Source organism: Carcharhinus amblyrhynchos, chromosome 25, assembly GCF_965287045.1.
Source record: "Carcharhinus amblyrhynchos chromosome 25, sCarAmb.v2.hapA, whole genome shotgun sequence".
In the NCBI taxonomy this organism is placed as follows: domain Eukaryota; kingdom Metazoa; phylum Chordata; class Chondrichthyes; order Carcharhiniformes; family Carcharhinidae; genus Carcharhinus; species Carcharhinus amblyrhynchos.
Genome location: NC_137348.1, coordinates 15,363,594 through 15,390,872, shown reverse-complemented (window position 1 = coordinate 15,390,872; position 27,279 = coordinate 15,363,594). Strand labels below are relative to the sequence as shown.

General features: G+C 37.6%; 1 protein-coding gene across 8 annotated transcripts in view; it reads right to left on the bottom strand.

Moving 5' to 3' along the window:
• Window positions 1-27,279, bottom strand: part of LOC145358418 (disabled homolog 2-interacting protein-like) — a 739,003-nt gene that overhangs the window by 133,010 nt on the left and 578,714 nt on the right. The window contains exon 1 of one of the 8 annotated variants that reach the window (XM_080212478.1): window positions 26,832-26,891. The exons of 6 other annotated variants lie outside the window; for them this stretch is intronic. The gene's annotated coding sequence lies outside the window, so the exon portion shown is untranslated. Of the gene's footprint in view, window positions 1-16,843; window positions 16,911-26,831; window positions 26,892-27,279 lie in introns of those variants that run through there. One more of the 8 variants, XM_080212479.1, reaches the window with a different exon arrangement.

Here is a 27,279-nt window from a genome sequence, read left to right as displayed (position 1 = left end):
GGGAAATTAAAATGTAGATGCACGATACATAATGTCATAATAATTGGAAATCAGACATGACTAAATATTAAACATTATATGTATGTGGAAAAATAGTGACAAGGGCTAACCATAAGCTATTAAAATTCATTTATATCCATAAAATAGGCACAGCGGCAAGCACTGCTGCCTCACAGCACCAGGAATCAGTGTTCAATTCTAGCCTCAGGTCACAGTGTGTGTGGAGTTTGCACGTTCTCCGTGGGTCTTCTCCAGGTGCTCCTTGTTTCCTCCCACAGTCCAAAAGATGTGCTGGTTAGGTTGATGGCCATGCTAAATTGCCCCTTATTGTCCCAGGATATCTGGGTTGGGGGATTAGTGGGATAAATACATGGGGTTATGGGGTTAGGACCTGAGTTGGTGCAGACCTGATGGGCCGAACAGCCTCTTTCTGCATGCAGGGAATCTACAGTTCTATGGTATGCTGCCGATTTAACTTACAACATTCATTTTCAAACATCCTTGCTAATTTCACAGAACTTAAAATCCATCAGGCAGATATTGACCAACTGGCTAAAGTCACAGTGATCTTCGACTGAATCAATTTACATCTGTAAAACAGATGAGAATGTCAGAGAAAATGTAGTTCTTTCAAAAGGGAACTCAATGCTATTCAAAGGAGCACACAAAATGCACATTTCCACAGTTCAATCATAAATTAGATCCTTTGCTAAGCATTCTAATCCATCTGAAATAAAACCGAAAATACTCAGCTGGCTTGGTAGCAGTTGTGCAGAAAGAAACAATAAATGGGCTGGATTCTCCCATTTTGAGACTAAGTGCCATTGTGGAGATGGGAACATGAAGGGTTTCCTGCTGTGGAGACTGGTGGGAGAAAATACTAATCCTTGAAAAGAATCCTAATTAATTATGCACCTGGCTGTTTCACGGCATAATTCAGTGGCAGGGTAGACCTGGATGGCATGTGGTTCGCCGTTGTGTCTGGGTGCCATATAGAAACTCATCACTGACCCACTATTGAAGAAAGAAGGTGGACAAAATCAACCAGGCTTCCCATTCACAATTTCCTACCCAGCATTGCTTAGTGAAAAGCACCCATGTGTTTGGGAGAGGATAGAAGTGGATGAGAAGTTAATGTCTTCATCAAAAATACTACAGGATATATTTGGCTTTTTAGCTTCCATTCTGTGTGTTTTTTTTAATATAATTTAAGCTGATAAATAGAAACAGATATGTTGGAGCTAAATATCCTTGGCTTTTGAGCAAAAATTCTACATTAAGTTTATTGTTAAACTTTAATGTACAAGACAATGAGTAAGTGTACCAATTTTAAGTATAACAGCTTATTTACACAATTTACTGAATGTCCAATAATTTGACATTGTCATAAAATAAGTAATACATTATTTGATTTAGAATGGTGACAATTAAGCTTGATCAATTACATCCAATTACCTATGTCTGTGGCTGTAAAGATATTGCGACCGCTTATGGCTTATGTTAGATTGGCCGTGCCACTTCACAACCAGAAAACAGAGTCAGAAAAGGCATTCAGCCCATCAAAACTTTCCCCTTCCCTCAATTAAGAACTAAACCACTTCTGCAAAATTCTTTCTTGATCCCAAAGGCAATCAAATAAAACTCCAAAATGCATGTCCACTCAAATCTTTGATGATTGGTTAGATTACTCTTAAATAATGAAACTTTTAGCAAGAAGCATGATCATTTTCCAAAACCACCACAGGTTATGTACTTACGATCTGATATTTGCTTAGGCACATACAACAACTCAGAAAAAATACTTTAACATTTCAGCCCAATAAACTGGCAAGTCTTGTCTGAATGTTTAAGTTGAAGAATTTAATGTTGATGTTGACATATTACATTGTAAAACAATATATAATTTAGTATGAAATTTGTAAAGTTTTTATGGTTGTATGCAAAGTATTTTGTTTCAAATTATTAACATGATTTAGAATATGAAATTACAAAATGGTTGCATTTTAATTCTACTTTAATTTTGCTGCAGCAGTGGAACTGCAACCTTCACAGTGTAGGCACAGAACCTTAAGTACTTGCTAGAGAACAAAATGTAGAATAGCAAATTATACCCCAAAGAAGTCTGCACAACATTTTCTGCACAATCATCTCATTGTTATTAAAAATGCCTTCCAAACCTCAGTGACAATTTAATCAGACAGGGAAAATCAGATGTTCTTCTGCATGAAAAGTCACCTCCAGTGCATCAAAATCAATACTAATGTTTTCAATAAGAGTTTCAGAAAACAAATCAGCAACAAATCTGTTTTCTTTCTATTTCTTTAAACAGCTACATGTCAAAATGGCCAATGAAGGAGCAGTCTGTTGTTTGGCAAAGCTACAAAGGACTAAACATTAGCATTAAACAGCATAATGAAATATCCTAAATTCAGCACATGGCTGCTCTGTAAAAGCTATCACTTTTTAAAATAAGGGCCACATCCACATAATATAGATATGAAGAACAATATAGCTTCACTTGTATAAAATAGAAAAATACTTTTGAGTCATGGTTACTGTATACTGTTGCAGTAATCTCAATTTTGAAAATATTACCCTTAATTTTCAGAGGTTTAGAATAATGGAGCCTATTTTGGGTCCACTCTTGATGTTATCACTCAGGTACCCAATTTTAGTCTTGCCTGCAGGACATGATAAAAGAATAGGTTTTCTTGGAGACACATGTAAAGGGAAGAAAAGTAATGCCTAACCTCAGACTCATGGGTCTGAAAGCTACCTCAGAATGTTCAAAATACTTTATACTCATCTTAATAGGAAAAACACAGCCCTCAGTCAAGATTGATGAAGTATGCCGCGGCAAAGTCAGTTTTGTGTTGGTAATTTACACAGGATTCTGTAACCCAAACTTACTGTGAGCATTTTCAATGTCAAGTTGCTAATTTGAGAAAAAGAATTCATACTGTAGGAAATTTTCAGCATTACCGAATCGAGTATAACAAATGAACTGTAAGAAGTTATTTAGTCAGTTCAGGTTTTATATAAAAACTCCCACTATTGCCCCTACAGATTTTGTACAAGACTGCAAGGTAGGTGGTTTCAATGTCACTTGCATAAATGCTTCATTCAAGCCGCCATTGGATTTAAACCGTAAATTAAAAGTCAGCCTGCATGCAGATCAGTAATTAAATTAAGTTCAATATCTCTGGTTCATGATCTGGCTTGGAGCAACCTTCTTGAAGACCCTGGGGAAGGGGAGAGTATGGTGTCAAGGGAGGAAACTCAGAGTTAGGGTCATAATGACAAGCTAAATTTAGTCTTGGGGGGGTGGGAGGGTAGGTTTGAAGCATAATTGTAACTTAAGTGGGACTGCCAATGCAAATTAAACACATTTCCTAAGCAAGAAAGTGACATTATTGCCATTTTCATACCAATGCTATCATTTGGAATCCAGTGTTGAGGAGCTGGGTCCTTGTGCTTACATCTAAAACTGATTCCCTTATTCCCATGAAAGGCTTGTAGAGTCAGTTTGTTATGGTTATCCAAATTTGCCACCTGACATAAAAGATCCAGATTTAGCAAGGCACATGCAGATTTAGCCCAGGTTTATAATGGCCAGTCTGCCGGAATCCAATTAAAAGAACATCACTGAGACAGTGGCACTTCATTGTTATTACTCCAGCTGAATCTCTGGAACAACAAGCAGCAGAGAAAACAGAAATTTGAGAATTATGGAAATTTGAAATAATAATTGAAAATGCTGGAAAGACAAGAGCAGATCCAATATCACCAGTTTGGCTAGAGCATGGACTAAATGCAATTTTAAAGCTTTCATCGCTGGTGGACAGACTCTAACAAATACTTTTTTGTGATATGGATGACTAGTCACACAATTCTGATGTTTAATGAAGCATGGATCAAAAGGCAACAGACTGAACATGAAAGAATGTCTTCCCTTCACAATCTAACTTAATAATCAGTTAGTTACAAATTATGATTTACACTGAAAGATCCTTTGAACATTCATAAATAAATAAATTTGAAACAATGAAGGCATTTTTTAAAAATTCATTCAGGAATAAAGCCAGCATTTATTGCCCATCTTTATCTGTGCTTCAGAAGGTTGTCATGTGCTCCCTTCTTGAACCGCTGCAATTCATGCGGTATAGGTACATTCCCAGTGCTCTTAGGAAGCGAGTTTCAGGAGTTTTGATCTGGAAGAAACAGCGGTATATTTCCAAATCAGGATGATGTATGGCAGTGGAGCAGAGATTATACATGGTGGCACTCCCATTTGTCTGCTGCCCTTGTTCTTCTAAGTATCAAGGTTGGGATCTGGAAGATACAGTTGAAGCAGCTTTGGCAAGTTGTTGCAGTGCATCTTGAAGATGTGCGCACTGCTACTACTATGCACCAATGCTAGAGGGAACGACTGTTAAAGGTGCCAATAGGATGCTGATCTATTGGGATGACTTTTTGTACAGGGCCTGTGTAGGAACTTTGGATTGAATTATCATGTTCTTTCTTCAATTCGTTTAATTTCTTGGAGGTAAAGTTTCAACATAAAATTGAAAAATTTTCAAAAAATCCTAATCACAAGTTATGCACAAGATTGGGCTTCCTGCATTCGGAGGCAATGGGGTTGGATACTTGCTTCTCCTTACAAACCTTGCTCGAAAACAAGGAGGACATTAATTCAGATTAGGTAACTCTGCAGCCATATTACATATCTGTCTGATTACTGTTTGTGTCCTAATTTTCACTTCTGCTTTGCATCTCTCAACATCCTGCTATGCAAATATACAATCGCCAGTCAATAAACTCAGAGGTGTGGTTCACTAGAACTGTTTATCATTATTCATGTGCATTTCTGTTTTTCACCCTAGTTATTTGTTTTGGTTGTTTTAAGTGAAAGCTGTACAAATGCTTTCTGCTTGACATGAGTGTTGAAAGAGTTAAAGTATAAAGAGGTTAAATTGTTGGATGTCTCAGTGCTAGCCTAGAGATAAACAACAGAAAACTATAATACATTAGAACACACACAACAAAATCTGCATACAACAAGCTGCTGGGATCACAGTAGCCTACAGAAGCATTTGATTACATCAGTTTTGCAGACATGACTGTGTAACATTCTGCTTCTAGTAATCACTTCCAGCCAACAACATCCTGACAAGACTCATTAACAAAACTGATTGGGATCAAAAATTAGACTGCACGAAAACACCAAATGAAAAAAAAGAGCCCAAGAGAATTTGCATTTTACAATTAAAACTAGTGTTCTGAAAGCCAGAGGCACTAAATCGGAACCTACTCAGTGCTGTCCAGTGAAGTGTACTATTGTATAGCCAAGAGTTGTGGTCTTCAGAGCTATTTTTGAATGTTAATCCTGGGTTCAGGAACATTTATGCATGTGCATTTGTAGGAAGATTCACTGGTATCAGTTTTGTACACACTTCAACGGAGAGCTCTGCATAATGGGTTCTTTCAAAATTTGGACAACACAATTGGAGTTCCACAATTATTGGATTTAAAATTCCAACCTTGAATCAAAGGACAGCCAATATTGATGAGCCCTTACTCTTTGCAGACTGTCATTATATTCCTGTCTCTTCCTTTTACTCTCCGGTGACAAAGCCTGAAGTTGTCTAAGCACTGACCTCTGAAATTCCATCACCTAATTCTATAAAAACAGAGAAACTTTACATTGCTTTCCTTCTTCAGAACCTGGTTTTAACCATTCCATACCTCCTTTAACTCCTCGCTGATATTGTTTCCTGCCTCAGTTTTAATAGATGCATTACAATATTTATTAAATTGAGATGCCATGAAAGTGAATGATGTAACTGTAGGCTCAAATTGTTTTTGAAACACTACCCTGAGACCATCAAGTTAAGTTCATTCCCAACACAAATGCAAGTAGAATCTATATATGGGATCCAAGTGAAGCCAGTTGTAACCTGCATTGGTCAGTAATATCTTAGTTAATTTTTTCTCCTGTATTTGTGCAAAAGTTTTTATATAAAAAAAATGAATTTCTAGAGGGATTTATAATGACACTGGCTTTTTGCTGAATGAATGCTGTATGACTATCACAGAGCTATCTAGTTCAATGATCAAGATCAATTAGAGTCTGGAGTAGCATGCAAATAACTATAAAAATGCTTTCCTTTAGGTCTACGATTACCTTCACAGGTAATCTGTTTCCAGCATCTGAAAAAAAATACCCATCTGTTTGCAGCATAAAGAACATAGAACAGTACAGCACAGTACAGGCCCTTCAGCCCTGGATGCTGTGCCGAGCTATGTCTGAATCCAAGATCAAGCTATCCCACTCCCTATCATTCTGGTGTGCTCCATGTGCCTATCCAATAACTGCTTGAAAGTTCCTAAAAAGTGTTCAACTCCACTATCACAGCAGGCAGTGCATTCCACACCCCAACTGCTCCGAGTAAAGAATCTGCCTTGGACATCCCTCCTATATCTCCCACCATGAACCTTATACTTATGCCCCCTAGTAACAGCTATATCCACCCGAGGAAACAGTCTCTGAACATCAAATGCTATTTAGTAGTTAGTGCTCAGAGAATAAAATATAAGTTGCCGATTAATAAATACCATTGTGTGTCTTGGTGACCATGCCTGCCTAACCATTTTTAAGACCCCAGCTTTAGGCTGGGTCTAGAGGTAAAAGTAGAATCTATATGGGGAGGCTTTGATTTACTAATGACTGTTCCTTCAATATAAAATATCTGAAACAAAAGTTTAACTTATGAAAGGAAAATAACCTGCTTTAATATAGCACCTCTTATGTGCTTAGGACCAAAGTTATTTTGTATCATTGAAATGTTAGCATTATTGCAATCTAGGCAAACACTACAGCCACTTTCAGTACAGCTAGGTTCCACAAACAGCAAGCAAGGAGATAAAAGACTAAACCGTCTGGTTTAGTGGTTTTGGTTGAGGGATAAATGTTGGTTGGGATGCAGGAAGAACCTCCCTGCTCTTCTCAGAATACTGTCAGTATGATCTTTTTACAGACTTGGTATGATCTCATCTGGTTGTTGCAAACAGACTGGGAAAGAATTACAGCTGCTAGGTATGAAAGTACTGATCTCAGAAACACTGAATTGGAAGCCCTGGGTGCTGACAAAGGAGTCAAACAGCAAGCAACAGCAGAAGGGAAGATATACATGGGTACTTAAGGTTGGGGCTGATGAGAAAGGAAAATTTCTTAAAATGTTTTCACCATTAGTGAACTGGTAAAGTCAGTTTTATCTAAAATAGGGATGACTATTAATATTAAGTAACATATATTTCCCACAAGGGGAAAGCATTGTCTCCAGTACTACCCCTGCCACAATCCAGTTCTCAGTCCCACTGCAACAATAACCTCTACTAGTCCCAAGAATGGGCATCAGGATTCAGGAGCAGCGGGGAAGGGTGGACACGTTTCTTAAATGGGTCTCTCCAACAGTCGCTGTAATATTTCAAATTACTTATTGGGCTTGAGGATGATCTTAGACTGATGTTGCAGCAGGGTGGAGAGGGCAAACACTGGAAAGAGCTCAGGGAGGAAGTGATGGCATGTAGTTTGCACCTAGGTACAGGAGGGGGATAAACAGGAACAGTGGTGCGTCCCAGCAATGGTGGGATGCAAAAAGCCAAATTTTTATTGTCTCCAAGGGTGGTGCAATAGAAGCACCACCAATTTGGGAAACGCAGCTGGGAGATGTGAACAATAGTGCTACCTACTTTGGTTGGATAAGATGTATTAAAATTCATGAAACAGCCACAGTTTCAATGGGATAAATCAACTGAATCTAAATGAGAACAAAGCATCACTGCACCGAGAGGACTTGAAAGCACACACTGCAATATTAGCGTATTGTGCACTGAAATTCCTTTGTCTACTGTTTTAACTGAGATGTTAAGCCATTGACTTTAACTTAACAGACAATAGAATCTCATACAAATGCATGAACATTTTTACACTAATATTCACATTCATAGGGTGTAACATTGACGTTTTTAATATATGCTTGATTTATCACATTTAAAATTAAAGGGAAACCTTAGCTTTTTGATAATAATTTCAAATTACGATGCCATAAAACTGCAACTTTGCTCAAGAACATTACTGCTTTCTACTTTGGTCGCACAAACACTGAGCTCTGTGTCTTCAGCTTGTAGTACATTGCCAACAATATGTCTTCATATCTGCCCTTTAACAGGATCAATGCCTGAAAGCTCCTTGAATTTTAACACACAGCTAATATTTAACCACCTCCAAAAGGCTTTTCCGGAGTGTCTCGTTCAAACAAGAAAGTAATGAAACAGTCATGCCAGAACAATCATGCAGTGTGAATTGATTTGAGAAAAGGCATAGACAGAATAATTTTACATAACTCAGCCAGATGTCATTATTAAGTGGAAATAAACAACCAAAAAAATTAGCAGTTCAGAAATCAGAAGAAATCTCTTCAGAAAGTAGAGATGAAGTCTTCCTTAAAGTTATTCTTCAACATGTAGGGACCTCACAGGTACATTCAGGTGATATATAGATAGCACATACATTCTAGTGACTTTTAGATACCACACAGATACATACATTCTGGTGACATTGGTACCAGAAAGGTACATTTCGGCGAAATATTGATACCAGATTGGTACATCTCCATGACATTTGCACTCATGTCCGCTGCAAGCATGAATGGTAATGCAAGCATAAAATCTCACGAGAATTGGAAAATGAGGGGGCCATGCAAGGGGCTGGCCATTTGGAAAGCTCCACGGGGAGGGGGGTAAGATTTCCTGTATCCATGTGGGGGTGGGTGGGGGTGGGGATGCAATTCAAGTGTCGATCGGGTGTTCTTTAAGAATGGCGCTCTAATCTCTGTTGAGCCAGCATTGCATGCTGTGAGATTCCGCCCCACCATCATGATGGTGAAAGCCATGTTGAGATTCTTTTGTGCATAGAATGCCAGATTATCAAGAGAGAAAACCTAGCTGTGCAGTTGGAGAGCTGCACGCTCGTTTTCTCACTTCAGCCCATATTCAGTACACAGAGTGGAAAATTCTACCCACAGATATTACACGGGACATTTCTGTGATGGATAGATACTACAGAAGCATACTTCCCTTTCACTTTGATCAGCCATCCCAATTTTTCAGAGCAGAAATAAAAAAATGTTGGCTTTCAATGTTTCATGATTTGGTTAAAAATAAATTATATTTCAACACCTGCACACAAAGGCACATTAGATAGGCATCAATTGACATGACAAGGGAAAGGCTATTATGTCAACCCCATTAACACAGCAGTTTTACTAGGACAAGACATCATAGGTCTCGAAGACTAAGTGAGTTAGCCCAAACACCTTGAAAAAGAGATTGAGAGAAAAGGATGGAGGGCTGTATGACATTGACGGAAAAACAATGTTCTGGTGGATACTTAGGTTTGCTTGTATAGATGTCCCCATTTCCTATGACTGATAACTTCTGTTAAAACTCTATGTTCAATTGTTAAAATTCTATATACAATACGCTCGCTGTGAAAGATGGGAAAAGAAAATTGAGGGCAGTGGGTGCTGGCAGTGCCAAAATCGTTTCTCTCACTGTTGTTCTTACTTTTTACCATGGTTTCTAAAAATGAAGCAGTCTGTGTTCGTTAAACACGGTACCAATATTCACAAGTGCCCACTTGTTAGGAAATTTGAATGAAATCATTTCCTCAATTAAACCCCTTTTATGTTATAACAATCTGACAAGAAGCCAGATGATGTTAATTTGGATCAATGGTGCCCATGTTTAGGTGTTGTGGGCACTGTTTGGTGTCCAAAATGGCATTGGGTGTGTAATGCTGATATGGCACCAGCATGCTATTTTGAAACTTAATTATCTAGCTAATGTCCTCTTTTAATGTCACAAGCACTTAGATTTTAGTTGTTAGTTGACCTCTGGTTGTTGTTTAGGTTCTACAACTGTTTGGTATTTCGCTCTCATTATTTAAGGTTGCCAAAGTCTGCAGGGAAAGGTTTTGGCAGATGCTCAAGGAGTTTTTGCTGACTTTATAGCTTCTGCACAAATTAGTTGCTCCATGACATAGGGGCACTGGTAGCCATTCCCAAATCCAGTATGACTTGGAGAATAAACTGAAGCCATACAAATCAGGCCCGGCTGCTGGAAGGGAGAGGAAGAGAGTAGTGCAAGAGCAGCTCCCAGTAGAAGGCTTTATCTGTCATTAAATAGGTCTTGGAAGAAAGTGTAAAACAATCAACTGCATTGTGGATAAGTAATTTGAAAGGAAAGACTAACGAGATGAAATTGATAAGCAGTTGGAAGTGAGGGGATAGAGATGAAGTTAAACATATGGGTGAGTAGCGACCCATGATTCTAATGTGGTTCATTCAGACGTTTAAAAAAACCTCTAATTTGGTGATGACTTCCAATGGTCCCTTCAAGCACTGCTGTTTTGGCTGCATGTTGACTTTGTTTTTTTGGACAGTCTGGTTCAATTCAGAGGAAATCAATTTGATAAAGAGGCAGAAAATGTCATATTTATACATGCAGAAGGTCAAAGGCCTGGTTTGGGTACAGGCCTTCAATATGGCGTTTATACGCATATCGTGTACTGCTCAAAATATACAAATGCATTCCACAAACCCTAATGGATGTCTGTTTTTAAAATGAGAACAACACTCTCAATTTTATAACCCTTAGTATCCATAAAGGCTACCTGGAATCAATTCCCAAGGTTGGCACCATTGATGGATTTCTTCATGCCTTTACTTTATGCCACACATACACTAATTAATCTCCCAATTCTTCTCAGTATCAAGATGAAGTATAATTTATCTCATGCAAAGTACGTACACTGAATTTAATGTTATTTGCTACGCACAGAGTAAACCATTATCCTCTCTGAAACGAATGATAAAACATCTGAATTTCATAAATAACGACCCAAAATCCATCTCATTAGAGAACTGAATGCATCAGTTCCATATAATTTTGCCGAAGTGCCAAGCAGTTACACAAGGCTTAGAAACAGTAATTGAAGAATAGCACAACACAGGAAATGAAAACTTCGTTTATACAGGTGGAGTTTTGGACTGATTTAACAAATGTGTGCTGGGGATACTCTATGGGGTCAAAAAGTTTCCTTTCCTTACTAATTGTAAGAAAACATCATTGTAACAGAACCAAGTTAAACCAATTTAATTACGGAGCCAAAGGGAGATGAGAAAATACTAAGTGCTTTGAGGAAACACTTTTTTTCAGGCTTCATCAAAAATACAAATAATCAGATATACCATATTTCTTAACTTCCTTGTAGTTCTCTAAATTAACTTTAATTTAAAATAAAAATTGTTGCTACGTATTTACCAACTGTATATTATCCTTTATTCATGAATAATCTACAAATTTGCTATTTTCTAAAATACTTCACTTCTTACCATGCAAATTAGAGGAACCTGTGCAACAAAAAGTGCAGTGTGGAAGCAAGATGTCAGCTGGGATCTTTCTTGTTTAGTCTTGCAATGATGCTTCCACAAAGTCATTCCATCACATAAGAGTCCAACAATTTTACCAATTAAATTGTTAGCACAGTAAGAATAACATTACTAAAGAACTTTCAACATTTAATTGCAATTTAAATGTGTCCTTTAAAAAATACTATTATTTCAACATAGCCATTTTCACACTCAGCAACCATACACACATTTGTAAGTGTTTATGTCAACACATTTAAAAACGATGTAACTAAGCTTAATTTATCCATGTAATATTTAATTACATTACACTGACAACTGCACAATGATCAACTTTTGCAATCATAACTTTAGGTACAAAACCAACAATATCCATAGGCAGCAAGACAATATTCAAATCTGAGCTAATAAGTGACAAGAAACTTTCATGCCACACAAGTACCAGGCAATGGCCATCTCCAACAGAAGAGAATCTAACTATTTCCCCTTGAAATTGAATGACATTATCATCACTAAATCCCCACTATCAACATCCTGGGGATTACTAGTGACCTGGAAATGAACTGGATTAGCTAAAAAAGTATTGTAGCTAGAAGATCAAGTTAGTCACTGGGAACTCTGTGGCTAGTAACTCACTTCTTGACATTCCCCTCAAAACATGTGGACCATCTACAAGGCACAAGTCAGAAGTGTGATGGGATGCTCTCCACTTGTCTGGGTGTTTGCAGTTCCAAAAACACTCAAGAACTTGCCACCATTTAGGACAAAGCCCACTTGTTTGGCATCCCATCCACGACCTTAAACCACCAACGTAGTGGCATAGAAGATATAATGCAGTTCATCAAGCCTCCTTTGACAGCACCGTCTGAAGTTGTGGCTTCTATCAGCTAGAAGCACAAATGACAAAGGACTGCAAATGCATGGAAACATCACTACCTGCAAGTACCTCACCCCCTTCACTGTTCCTGGGTCAAAATCCAGGAACTCCCTTCCTAACAGTATGGTACGTATACCTATACGACATGGACTACAGCAGTTCATCACCATCTGCTCACATGAAGTTAGGGATAGACAACAAATGCTGGCCTTGTGAGTGATGCCCGTATCCCTAATTAATAAAAATAAAATTTTAAGATCAATCGTACTCAGTATTATAATAAAGGGAGCAGTAATAAAATCATTGTTAATCAGAAACACAAGTTTGTAGGTTCATTAAAATGTGAAGGTTATCCTGTCAAGGATAACACAAGCTTCTATTCCACAATGCACAATGAATAACTATATTTGAGGTAGCAAGCATGCTCTTTAATTCATTATTAGGTGACGTAAAAGATCAGCAGGGTAATACTGATCTCATGCCTTGGTTTGTCCTCTGATGCTTTCAGGAGTTGGCACTGCTGAGATTGATAGTTCAGTCTGTCAAAAGTCATTGTGTATTTCACTGGTGCAGGACGTCAGGAATCTAAATTCACAGGTTACAAAGCCAAGGATACTGCAGCTTTGAGTTCTAATACAAAGTGGAACAACAACAACAACTTATACACAAGAGAACCAATTAATGTTCAACCTCAGCAACAAGATGAAAAATAGTCAAATATAATGGCCAGCATTTCAATATAAAACTGCTGCTGTGAGTAATCAGCAATATGCCAGGGTAAAAATGATTTCTAGTGGTCACCAGGCCAGCCTTTTCACCAGCACAGTTGTTTATTTTTCTCAAACTGACGTAAATTGCCAACCTTTTCATTTATGAAATGTTTCATACTTTTTACAATCCAGATACTTTCTCATGATTGTCAATCCAAGCAGCTGTTATCTGTTCTATGCTAGCTATGTATATAATAGTTGGGTGCATTTACAGAGCAGGTGTTACATTAGGATTTTTTAATAATACCATTTTCTCAGCAAGTAATTTCACAGTGCTTCCCACTGACAGATATTCTTCCCTATGATACAGAAGGTGTCTCCTGTAAATCATCCTGGGTAACCTGAGTTCCAGCAATTGCCCTACTTGCAATTAACTACTTGTTGGATTTTGCTACGCCTTCACTACTCATTGCAGTTTTCAAATTAGTTGAACAGAGTGCAGCACCTATTATTATAACTAGATACATTTGAAGTACAAAACATTTGGCAAATAATAAAAAGTACAAAACAAGTATAATAAATTAATTACCTTGGAAAGAATATCTTTGCAGATTAAAAAGTAAACCTTGTTAGAAAGATTTGTCTCTGAATGAAAAATTCCACTTTTTTGCCTTTTCATTTCATTTTTTAAATCACTATGATAAAATTAATTATACAGCACCGAAACAGACCATTTGGCCAAACTGTTCTAAGCTGGTGCTTATGCTCCACACACGCTTCCTCCTACTCTCATCTCACTCTACAACATATTATTTCATTCTTATCCTTTTCTCTTTCATGTGTTTATCTAGCTTATCTTAATCCATCTATGCTACTCAACCACTTCATGTGGGAGTCAGCTCTACATCATCACCAATCACTGGGTAAAGATGTTTCTTTTGAATCCTGTGATTTACTAGTGATTACGTCCCATGGTTTTAAACTGAAAGCTGATGTACATACTGCGTTACTTATCCATACGGAAAATAATGTATCCCCTTTGGCAAGTTTCTACAGCTTGGAAGATGCTGATAAACTGACACTAATACCTTTTTTCTAATAGCTTCATAATTCCATTAAACTTGAGTCGTCAGACAAGCTTACATTCCAATATTGTAATGGACTACGTTACTCCCTACGTTGGAAGCTGGCAAGATCTCATTTTCTTAAGTTCCAGACACGTGATTTGGTTAGCTAAGGTACAACAAAAATCTAACAATAGAATCCCTACAAGTGAAAAGGATGCCATTCAGCCAAAGGAGTCTGCACTGACAGAGTATGTTGCCCAGACCCTCACCCCCGCCCTATCCCCATGACCCAGAACCTTCACCATGGCTAATCCATCTAACCTACACATCTTGGGATATGAAAAGACAATTTAGCATGGCCAATCCATCTACCCTGCATATCTTTGGATTGGAAACCAGAGCACCCTAAAGAAACACATGCAGGGACGGGGAGAACGTGCAAACTCCATACAGATAGTCACCCGAGGTTGGAATTGAACCCAGATCCCCGGCACTATGAGGCAGCAGTGCTAACCACTGTGTCGCCTTTGGTGTGTTCAAGTTGGAGTAAATGTTTCTAATTTATAAGTAGATAGCCCAAATAGATCTGGATTTAAAACACTCCACCCACTTCTTCAATTTTAAGAGGTAAAATTTCAAATTTGTCACAGAAGGGAAAGACATCCCATTTGCTGAGGGAGGCAGTATCTCACATTGGCCAAGATGCTGCAAATCACTGGCCTGTGTCGGGATTTCAAGAAAAGCAAGCATTTGTAAATTAGCAATAAAGAGGAGTGGTTTTACTGGCCCCCTGAATTCCATAAGAAGTCTCACAACACCAGGTTTAAGTCCAACCAGTTTATTTGATAGTAATCCCACAAGCTTTTGAAAACGGTGTTCCTTCGTCAGGTGTGTGGAAGGTTCTGAATTCCCACAGCAACATGCTTAATTCAGATGTAGATTATCAACGTCAGGGATAGCATCATTAGTTATCCAGATGAGTGCAACTGGCTCCTAAGTTTGGAAACCAAACCTGGTCAAAGGGTTGGAATAGTATACATTTCATTTGAGACCTTCTCTGGGGTATCAGCATACTTTAGAAAGAATGTGAAGGTCCTTGACAGGGTGCAGAGAAGATTTATCAGAATGATTTCAAGGATGAGGGAATTTATCTATAAGGTTAGGTTGGGGAATTTGGAATTGTTGACTTGGAGCAAAGCAAATCGAACAGAAATAAGTGTGAAAGATGATGACAAGTTAAGGTAAGATGAATTTAAAAAAACGCTGTAACTGAAGGACAAGGAGCACTGCTGTCTCACAGCGCCAGGGACCAATTCCAGCCTCAAGTCACTGTCTGTGTGGAGTTTGTACATTCTTCCCGCTTTCTGAAACCCACAGAAGAAAGCGTGGGTTTCTTCTGGGCGCACCAGTTTCCTACCGAACTCCAAAGATGTGTGGGGTTAGGTGGATTTGCCATACTAAATTGTCCCTTAGTATCAAGGGGACTAGCAAGGTAAATACGTGGACTTGCGGGATATGGGGCCTGGGTGGGATTGTTGTCAGTGCAGGCTCAAATGGACCAAATGGTCTCCTACTGCACTGTAGGTATTCTATTATGAAACTTCTCATTTCCTTCTCTAAGTGGGAGACCTCTGATTTTTAAACTGTGAACCCATAGTTCTAAATTCCCTCAAGATACAACACGTTGTCAGCACCTATCCTGTCAAAACCCCTCCAGAACCTTGTATGTTTTGATAAGATCACCTCTCATTTCTACCAGGTCTATTCTGCATACATTGCGTTTCCCACTCTGAGCTGATGAAAATCTGTCAGGACTCGAGATAGCTGCTGTTTCTCCCTATTCTGACCTGATTTGCTGGTGCACTCTTATGTTTTATTTTGTCCCTTCCTGTCACACGCTGGCTATCATTATCTGCATCACCACCCTGCACTATTGCCTTGATTCAGAAAATTGCGCTTTCTGAAAATTGGATATTAGTAGAAAGATATTAATGTAACCATTTCTGCAATGTGCATTATAGTGTGGTAATGTGTTTCTTTTTATGGAAATTATATAAATTATAGTAATGCCCTCATCATTTTACAGATCATTTCAACACCACGATCTTATATCTTCAATAAGAATCTCCACAACTTTACCCCACAATGGATATTCAAAATCATCAATTTTAGTTTCCTGGATTACTTTTGCTAACACCTTTTAAAAAAAGGTGCAACATCTGCCTTTCATCAATCCCCAGAGACCTCTCCAGTATTCAGTGATTTCTGGAAGATTAGTGTCAGAGTCCCTGCAGTGTTCTTAAGGATCCATGAATGCATCTTCTCTGGCCTCAGATTTATTTACATGAAGTCTGCACAGCAACCAGGTTGAATAGTAAGGTGAATAATGTCCCATTTACCCTGTCCTTTCCAGACTGAATAGGTTACTTGTCTTCTCCTCTGCAAACATAGCGGCAAATTACTTTTCACTTTTACAGCCTGCAAAGGATTATTTGTCATACCTTCAGACAATCCCACTGTGTCCCCACAGCTTTCTCTCTTCATTCTAATTTTTTTTTAGAAAAAGCTTTATTTTAACCTTCATTTTTTCCATATTCAATTTAAAAATTTCCTTTGCTATTTTTATCCTCTTTTCTACAACTAAACATGGGCTAGCTCGGTCACATTCATCAAGTGGATGACAACTATGTTGCATACCCAAAGGTCTTCAGTGTGGTGAATTGACTGGTGGCTCACGACTCCTGGGCATCCATAACTCCAATACAAGGATACCTGCAAATGAAATATGAAGATGGCAGAATCGGTCATAGACAACTGAAAGATGGTTGCTGACCCTGTGACTTCTGGAGGCTGGCTGTTTGAACAAAGAAAATTACAGCACAGGGACAGGCCCCTTGGCCCTCCAAGCCTGCACTGACCATGCTGCCGAAAGGGCATTTAAAGAGGTGAGCATAAATGAGAAGCTCAACTGGCCAAGAGGGCCCAAAGTAAAGAGAGGCCAGTGAATTGTGCATGTTCAGAGCTCGCTGACTTTCTCTACAATAAAAGGAGGAGAGATGCCTTGCCAAATTGGGGCTTCTGAGCCCCAGCTGGCGATACTTTACACCAAGTTGACCATCATGATGCAAACAATCATCTTATGATATGGAATGCTGCTACCTCCACCACCACAGATAACTTTTGGTGTGGATTCTATATCCTTTTCTATGCTTTTGTCCTCAAGAGTTGCAAAGTGGTCCTATCCAATCAGGCAGGTGAGCCTTTAAGTGTGGTATCTTCTCTCGGAGTGTGGATACACTGGTCTTTTAAACAGAAAAGAGTTCCCGTGTAACATTCTCAGGTAACTGGGAAGGAATCTGGAAAGAGTGCGGTTAAATCCAATTGTAGTGGTCCATGTTGGAACAAGTGACATAGGTAGTAACAGGGAGGAGGAATTGCTTTGGCCTTACCAGGAGATAGGAATTAAATTTAAAAGAACAGCACCTCAAGGTTAATAATATTTGAGTTAAGTGTGAATTCGTGAAGCGACAGATCAGACAAGCTAATGCATGGCTATAAAGGATAGTGTGGGAAAGCGGGTTCCTTGGTTACTGGTACCAAGGACTGGGAAGAAAGAGGACGTACCGATGGGGCAGACTCCACTTGAAATCTTGAAATAAAGTGGAACCTAACACAGAGTGAATAGGGAGGTGACAAAGATAGCCCTGTATGATGGCAGGGAGGGATGTACAAAATGTGGAACAAGCATAAACAAGCTTAAATATAAACAAAACAGGGGAGAGCACGGGGCAGACTAAACCAAGAGGAGATAGATGGCCATGGAATAAGTAAAGTGGGTAAAAAGGTGGTTAAAAATGAGAGAAACTGCTATTAAAAATTTGTTAAATTGACCATACAGTAACCAGCAGTGTTCTGAAGTGAAACAAAGAAACTGGGGATAATAATATGCTGCAAGGAATTAAATATAGTAGAGACTGAAACATTGGTCCAGGAAAATCAGGATTAAACATTGCAGAGTATAACATATCTAGAAAAGACAGTGGACAAAAGGGTAAGCAGAATTGTTGTAAGATAACACAATAACAGTAAAATAAATAATCCAGCCATCAATAAGACAGAAATAGAATCTATGTATATTGAAATGGGAGTTAAAAACAATCAATTACAGACCACCCAATAGTGGAGGGGAGGAAAAGAAAGAAATATGTAAACAAATTAGGGAAGTGAAGATCAGACACAATTTTAACAACTCCATAATTACTTGGCCAAAAGAGGAGTTAAAGGGGATAAGAGAATGAATTCCTATATTGTACACAGGACTCCTTTCTCATCTAATTTACAAGAAGCCCAACAAAGGAGATAATGTAAAATCTTAAGAAACAGGAATTGGAAATTCTCCTATCTTTCAATATGATCAAAACCGATTTACTACCAAAGGTTTCTGCAATTTTTGTCACAGCAAGTCAATGATCTTATTCTTAGGTCATGCACTTCCTGTTGTTAAGTACTGTAAATTGCTCTATTAAATCTGGTAATGGAAAATCAACCAAAGCAAGTAAGAGAAGTAAAAAAAAAAAGAGCATCTAATCAATAGTAATTGAAGTATAAAATGGTTTAGGATAACAATTCAGAAGAGACCGTCTGGTGGTTCAGAGGGAAGGGTCTCTGTTTCTGATCCAGAAGCTCTGGGTTCAAATCCCATTCCAGAACACAATGGCCATGCAATGTATGTTCATAATGAGATCAAATTTGCAAATCCTTCCAACACTCCTCTGGCAGGCAGTAAGAGCAGGAGATATTCCTGATCAATCATACTTTATAAAGAATGACATCGCTCAAGCTATAACCTCTGGCTTCAAGGTAGCAACCTGTTCTAGGAAAAACAGACCAAGGAAAACAGACACAGGTTATGTGCTTTGTCTGGCGCATGCAACTCAATATGCGGGAAGTCAACTAAATATGATGAAGTTCAGAATAATGAATTAGAGATTAGCTGATTTTAAAGGGAATGGAACTTGGAACAATAAAAATATTACAAACAATATTGGGCAACAATATCAGCAAACATTGACGTAGAGCAGCATCAGGAAAGACTTAGAACACTCTTCAAAAGTGCCCAGAAAATTGCATCCTGCTAAAAAAACAAGCACAAATTAAACAACAATCTGACACCATGGTTAAATAAAGAAATGAGACAAAAACTAAAGGTGAGGAAAGGGACAAACATTCAGAACGTAAACAGCAGTTGAGAGCATAGAACAGAAAAATACAAAGGCGCTTGACAAGAAGTCAAACAATTATTACACAAAGAGGAACTATGAAATTAAATTATCAACGAACATAGGCAAAATAGCAAAATATTCCACAGGCAGATAAATAAAGAAAGGAAAAGGCCATGAAGGGAAGGGCAGAATAACCTTACTGGCAGTGTTATGCACTGGCAGAAATATTAATTATTTCGCTTCAGTTTTACCAGGGAGATGGATCAGATGATATAATGACATTAAGACAGGAGAAATATTAAATAAATTAAACAAACACAAGTATGAATGGATTGTATCTTGTATTTTAAAACAATCTAGGAAAGAGGAAGCAGAAGCATTACGCATATATTTAGCGACTCATTGGAAACTGGCATTTGCCAGAGGATCAATGGATAGCTAACATTACAACCATATTTAAAGGAGACAGAACACGTCCATGAATCTACATGTTAATGGTATAGTAATAGTGTTTAACTGCATGCTGATGGTGAGGTTATGAAGTGTTTATGCATCACAATAAATGAAACCCTCTAAACTTCTGCAAAGATCGGCCTACTTCACCAGGCTTTTTGAATCAGAACACTATAGAATGGTTAGCTTAACATTGGAAAGATAATAGAATTTCTACTATAGGAGAAAATAGAAAAATACTTAGAACCAAAAACATAATGAATAGTCAACATAGATTTCAAAGGAAAAGTCTTTCTTGACTAATTTCATTGAATTCTTTGAGGGGGTAATTGAAGGAGTAGATAAGGGTAATGCAATTGATGTAGTATATCTAGATTTCTAATAGACCTATGATAAGGCACCACATAATAGATGTATCAATAAGGTCACATCATGCAGAATCAGGAAACAATTAGCAGGATCGGAAGCTAACTGTCTCTAGGACAGAAAGTAGGGGTAAAGTGGAACTATGCAGAGCAGCAGAAGATGGAAAATGAAGTCATACAAGGATCAGTGCTGTGCCCACTGCTATTGGCAATTTATAATAAATATACAATTTGGAATAAAAAATGCAATATTCAAATTTGCAAATGGCACCAAATTGGGGCAGGGGGAATAGTCAGCACAAAGGAAAACTAACAAATTAAAAAAGGGGGCAAAAGTATTTGAAGAATGGGTATGTAATTGAACGGATTTCCATATCGACAAAATGTAAAACATCACATTTTGGTAAGAAAAACATGAAGGTCATATTACTTGCAAATTAAGAACCTAAATGAGATAGAGGAGCAATAGGATCAGAGAATACAAACACATAAATCACTCAATGTTGTTGCACGTCAGTAAGACCATAAAAAGGTAAAATCAAGTGCTGGGGCTATTTCCAGAGGGATAGATGTGAGAAGTCATGTTAAAGTTGAAGATGCAGGAAAGTCATTGACCTGAAACATTAATTGTTTCTCTCCACAGGAGCTTCCTGACCAACTGAGCATTTCCAGCACTTTTGTTTTTATTTCATACTAAACTTGTATTGAACCTTGGTTCAACCACAGTGTGTGCAGTTCTGGTCACCATATTGTAAGAAGGATAAGGAGGCACTGGAGAAGGTGCAAAAAAGATTTACATGTTTTAGCTACTAGGAAAGGATCAACAGACAGAGTCTCTTTTACAGAAAGCTGAAAGACAACCTAGTAAATGCTTTAAAATTATGAAATTGTTTGATATAGAAAGAGTTCAACACAGCAAGAGTGTTTACATGTGTGGGGCAGAGCAAAATTATAGTAAGGTATTCACCAAGAAATTAAACAGGGAATCTGCAAGAATTTCTTTACCCAGGAATTGGTGGAATTCACAACCACATGAAAGACAAGTTAGATGGATTTAGAAGTAGCTGAGTGAGCTTACGAAGAACAGGAGATTAGAAGGTTACAATGGTCATCTTAGATAAGGAAAGATGGGAGGAGGCCTCCATAGAATCTTCAGCGCAGAAGGATGTCATTCAGTGAATTGAGTCTGCACCGACCCTCCAAAGAGCATCTTACCATGGCCAACACCTCTGTCTGTCCATACCTGAACTCCTATTTGGAGGCCACCTATTGTTCATTAACAATTTCAAGTTTAATTCCTACAAATTTGTAAGTTAAGAAGAAATTAATATTCATTACAACTTTACACATGGCACAAGTTAGAATTTACATATAGAATTCTAGAATGCTTAAGCTAATGGTACTCAAGTTTAGTTGTTGTAGCAAATCACAGGGAGATATCAAACTTATCAGTCTCATTTGAATATCTGCTACCCTGGTTGGCACTGACTGGACCTAAAGTAGGATAATAGGGAAGGAACAAGAAAAAGGTTGGAAAAAAAATTGCATATAATACCACCTCCTCTTTCCAGTGTGGATGGCTCCCATTTAATAATTTAACTCAATCCAACAGGATTTTGCAAAAACATATGGGAGCTGACATTCAGGTTTAGGTTTGGAAGCAAACTAAGCACTTAAGAGAAAGAAGACACACCATGAGAATCTGCTTGGTCAATGACTTCAGATTAACATTCCACAAATATCCCTGAAACTATTTTCTTTTTTTAACCTGTGTCACTAAAATACCAAACTAGCTGATTCTAAAGCTCTGTTGACAGAATGCCTGGTTTTTCTATGGATCCAGGAGATTGTGTAGCATGAAGGAAGGTAGTGACAAGGGGAGATAAACCTTTTTTAAAAAAGTTGAAGCCGTAAAGAATTTGTACAAATGATGCACACTTTCAACTAGATTACATACCATATCCATTTACTTTCAAAATCTGCAATTGTAACACAATCAATTAGCAAAGAATTATGGTCAGCATTTTAAAAAATGTATTTGAGCATCGATGTCAGAATTTTCATCTTCTCACAGCTGCACGACTGGTCCTTCGGTTCCCTGTCCACTTCCTCAGGATACATAGTCATGACTTGTGAATACAAGGTCAGCCACGTCAATGTTTTCTCATTTAGAAAAAAAGTGTTACTCTGAAATGCCTCCAACTTATTGTGTGGATTGGTACCTGATTTACACCTGATCTAAATCTTCCTTTTTGAACTGAACTACCATTAGGATTTGAAACAGAAAATGTTGGAAATTACAGAGCAGAAAACCCATGATAACATTTCATGTCAATGACTTGTTCTCAGGAAAGGTCATCAAACTGAAATGTGAGCTCCGTTCAAAAAGCTATGTATTGCTACAAGAAACCATCACAAAACATTCCACAAACTAATCTTTAGACCATTCTTGCCAATTTGATTGTTTACATGAATATTAAAGTCCCCCACATTAATTACATTCCCTTTGTCACAGGCTCCATTAATCTGTTGTTTAATGCTCTGCTTGACAGTACAACTACTGTTATGGGGCCTATGAACAACTCCCACCAGTGTTTTCAGGCTTTTGCTATTCCTAATTTCCACCCATACTGATTCATTTTCATGATCTTCAGCAGCCAGATTCTGCCGCAGGAATGTCCTTTTTTATATCCTTTACCGAAAGGGCTACCTCACCTCCTTTGCCATTTTGTCTGCCTCTCCAAAATATCATGTACCCTGGAATATTTATTTCCCACCTTGTAACCTTGTTCCCACTTTGTATTTCAACACCTTGTAACCAATTCTGTATAATGGCAATTAGAGCGAAATCATTTACCTCTAATTATGCCATTGATTTATCTATCTTACTGCAGATAAAAGGCACTTGCAGACAAAGAGAATTTTGATTAAGATAATGATGAATCTAACATATTACACTGGATACAAGGAGATTTAGTCCTGTAACGAATGTGTTTACCTTCAACTGTGCAGTACTAGATAGTGCTTGTACTTCAACAGTAAGTTGGGCAATTGGTTAAAATGTTATCATGATTTACTAGCAGAGGAGCAATACAGGGTTAAGGAACATCAAAATTCTACTTGCTTTAAGTTTAGTGATGACAACATCTTGAGATCAAGAATGAGTTACAATTCAATGTAAAATAGGTAGAATAAGCCATTTTATCTGTATTACTATGGTCCCCAGTGAGAAAACTGTGCTGTTGAGCTAAATACCAATGAAAAAGTACAAATGAAACTTGACATGAAGCACGATTTAAACAAAATATACTTTGGAAATTCAGTTGATCTGCAGTTTACTCAGCCAGGATATTATTGTATCTGCTGTGTCAGAAGGTACCACAAATAGTACAATTTTGTTTTGCACATTTTGAATGCATTCCATGCAGGGAGACAGACTTTTATTAAGGCTGAAATTTCTGAGATGATTCACAGAGTACTGAGGCAATGTATAAAACTATCTGAGACAGACTTCAAAATAGGAGATTTGGTATACAATTAAAGAGAGGGTCATAGGAAATGGAAATGTTCTGGTAAGGGAATATTTTGTGACAGTAAGACAAGATTTATCAAACATGGCAATCAAGCTACTAAGGTTCAATCCTCAGAATTAATTACAAAATCTCAGACCCAACAGCTGGTGCAAGTAAACGAGGCACCTTGTACATCAAATACTGATGTGTTCTGTGATAAAGGAAGAGGATATGTTGGATCAAAGGCTGAATAATGATATTGTGAGTGTTCATGACAGACCTATCACATTCACTGACCAATTGTACTCGGGTGACGTTTATTCCAGATGAGTCTAATGAATGGAATGATACAACTATTGTGGGATATGAAAGAAAAGCAACTGGCAAGTTAAAATATTAGTTGAATGTTCAAGATGATGACCAAGAAATAGGTGGCATAATGGAATAAAGAATGGAATATAAGGAAGTGTGGACAAAATACTGATGGTGAGTCTGAAAGTATCTCTTGCACCGGTACAAAATCATATACTGGAAAAAGAGCATTCAATAGTAGAAAGGGAGATCTCACAACAGTAGTCTCAACAGTCACAAAAATTGAAGTAGAGGCCATAGCTTAAAAGATACTAAATGATGAAAAAGATCAAATATTTTCATTCTTACAACAGAACTAGAAACACAAGCTCCTCATAATTGTGAAGTTTTGGTAGCTGCTGATAAACTAATAAAGAGCAGCAGAACAAAGGGTGTTAGAATATCGGAGAGAATTTATCCTGAGGCACCAGATCAGGATCAACCAGCCCTGTCACTTAGGTGGATTTGTAATGAAAATGTCCTTGTAGATGGGAATTAAAGCAAAATCAAGGCCAATTACTAAGGGTTTTGAAGGTTGACAGGATTGTAGATGTGGGATCTCCCACGGCTGATAAAGTAAACTTAGTCAGTCTTTTAGCTTTTATCACTACATTCCTGGAAGTTTAAGTCAATTAACACAAAACATTTTAGAGAAAAAAAATGTTTCTGAAATTGCCCAAAGAGGTAGCAGATGCAGTAGGAAATCTAAGGAAACAAAACAAATGTTTCTATGTTGTGAATGATGCTTCCTGGGTCTGGTATTTTTTTTTCGGTGAGATCTGTTTTGCTGAAAATTGTTTTGTTTTCCACAATGTTTTACTATTATTATAAAGAAAAAGTTCCTGGCATTTTTAGGCAATTATTAATGGGGTGTTACTGCAGAAATTGAATATATTACTAATAAAGATTAGAATTTAAAATTGGGGGGGAGCCAGATTTGTGGGGCTAATGAACCTTTTGGTTTAGATATTAAGCAAGGAAGGTCTGGAATAACTTTAAACAATAATCTTAACTAGAGAGTTTTACTTCAATCCCAGTTAATTATATTAGGCCATCACAGAAAGGTGAAATTATAAAAAGACAGTGCAATTGCAAAACTTGAACTATTTGTGCATTCAGGCTAAACCGGAGACTTTGTTCTGATGTACTGTAGTTAAGTTCAATGACGCTAATCTTCCTAATGGGTATTCCAGCCTGCTGGCTTCATATTTGTAAATGGGGAGAATGGAAAATGTTATCCTTGAGCTCAGAATGCTAAGAAAATAAAAAGGGTTAAAACATTAAAAACACTCAAATAACAAAACATTAACCTCTTCAGAAGAACAATTACTCCATATCTCAAAAAAATTACACTTTTGTTGCTTATGTGTTCACCAAAACAAGGAATTTTAGTGCTGGCAATATCCATCTTCCCCTTCTATTTATGTGTTGATAACAAGCATTCCCAAATCATGTATACCACAGCTGAGTGAAGAGTAAAGTTCCCTCAAGTTTGCACTGATATGTCTTAGCTCAACCCTCTTGAACGCTCTCCACTTTTCCACAGGGACGTTTTTTCAGTTTTCCACACTGAGTAAGATTTGTGACACAGTTTTAAACTGTACACCAATTTCCTGTAGAAACTGGATTGCGGATTTTCAAATGAATTTCACATGGAGACTTACAATGAGCAAGGGAACATACACCTCTTAAATCTAGCTTGGATTTTTCCAAAGGTGAAATGCCAGTCCCTAACCTGATGCACATGAAAGATAAAGACGATAATAACTGTTTAATTAAGCAAGGAAATGCTTTCAATAGTAATATTAAACCACTGCTCCTTTGCATTATGACCTTCTGGTCTATTTACACATTTATTTTGCACTTTCTGTACTATTTAGTATTCTCACCAATCAACCAAATGAAAAGATCAATCAATCAATCAATCAATGCCAAAACAACAGATCACCAACAACTGCAAATACAAGAGAAGCAAAATTCTAGGGAATACAAAATTGCATTCATCTTTTGGATGCATCATAAAAATCTTTCAAATTTTTAAAAGGACAAAAACAATCTGAGTCAACGATGTATCCTGTTTTAATCCATGCAGTTAATAGCTCTGGAAAAGTTGAGGTCATTGGCCTAACTGTAGAGGATGTTTTTACAATGAAAGGATTTGGCAGCCTACCGTTTTCCCAAACCACCAAGGCCCTCTCAACAATGAGTGCAGCTCCAAAGTAAAAAAAAATTGGACTCCCACACTGTCCAGTAGATAAATTGTACACCTCAAAGAAAATATAGCCATTTCAACCAAAATGGAATCAAATATCGAGTTTAAAATAAAAAAAATCCAACTGTGACAGCAGGCATTCAGAAGAGTTTAGACACCAAATTCAATAAATAGGTGTTCACACGGGTCTCAATTCTACTGTGCATCAGTTACACAATGAAAACATTAATTGCAGCATTTTTTTTTCCTATGTTGTAAATTGGATCTGTGCTAAGAGCTTTTATTTTGCTGAATTATCAGATACATATAAAAACCATTCCCCTCATTGGGCACAAGGCACGCATTCATATTTAAAAAGCAAAAAATAATTAACTAAGCATCCAGTAACAGCAGGCCATCATGTCGGAATGTGCTCCCAGTTCACATAGTAAATCAGGATTATCTCAGGGTTTTCCTTCATAATGAGCTGATTACAATAAAAATTACATTCTCCTGTCCAAAAAACATTTCAGTTGAAATTCGAACTTATCTGTCATTACCATAAATGTAGATTAGCCCAAAGAGACTTACCAGTCACATTGTCGGGATTAAATTGCAATTTGGACTTCTCCACAAATAACTGTATTAGGAAACTCTGAAAAATTTCAAATGCTGCTGTCGGGCTTTCCCACAGAAGTAATAGTTTTTGTGTTAGCAGGAAATGGGAGTCTCTAGATGCTATGAGCCAAAACAATGATCACCATATATGGCAAAAATATAAAAAAAGTTCACAACTAGAAAGTTTGCAAATGTGCAATACTGTGGACACTTTTCACAAGCAACAGTAGTAATGTAATTATTAATAATTCAACTAGAAGTCTTGTTTATACACCAGGATAGTTTCTAAGGGATGTTTAAGTTCACTATGCAAGTTCATCCTGCCACATACTCATAACTGGCTGTTAAAACAACAAAAAGCATCTAACATTACAGAAGCCCTGAGGGACAGATTGTTTCATTCCAGTAATTAAGACAGAAT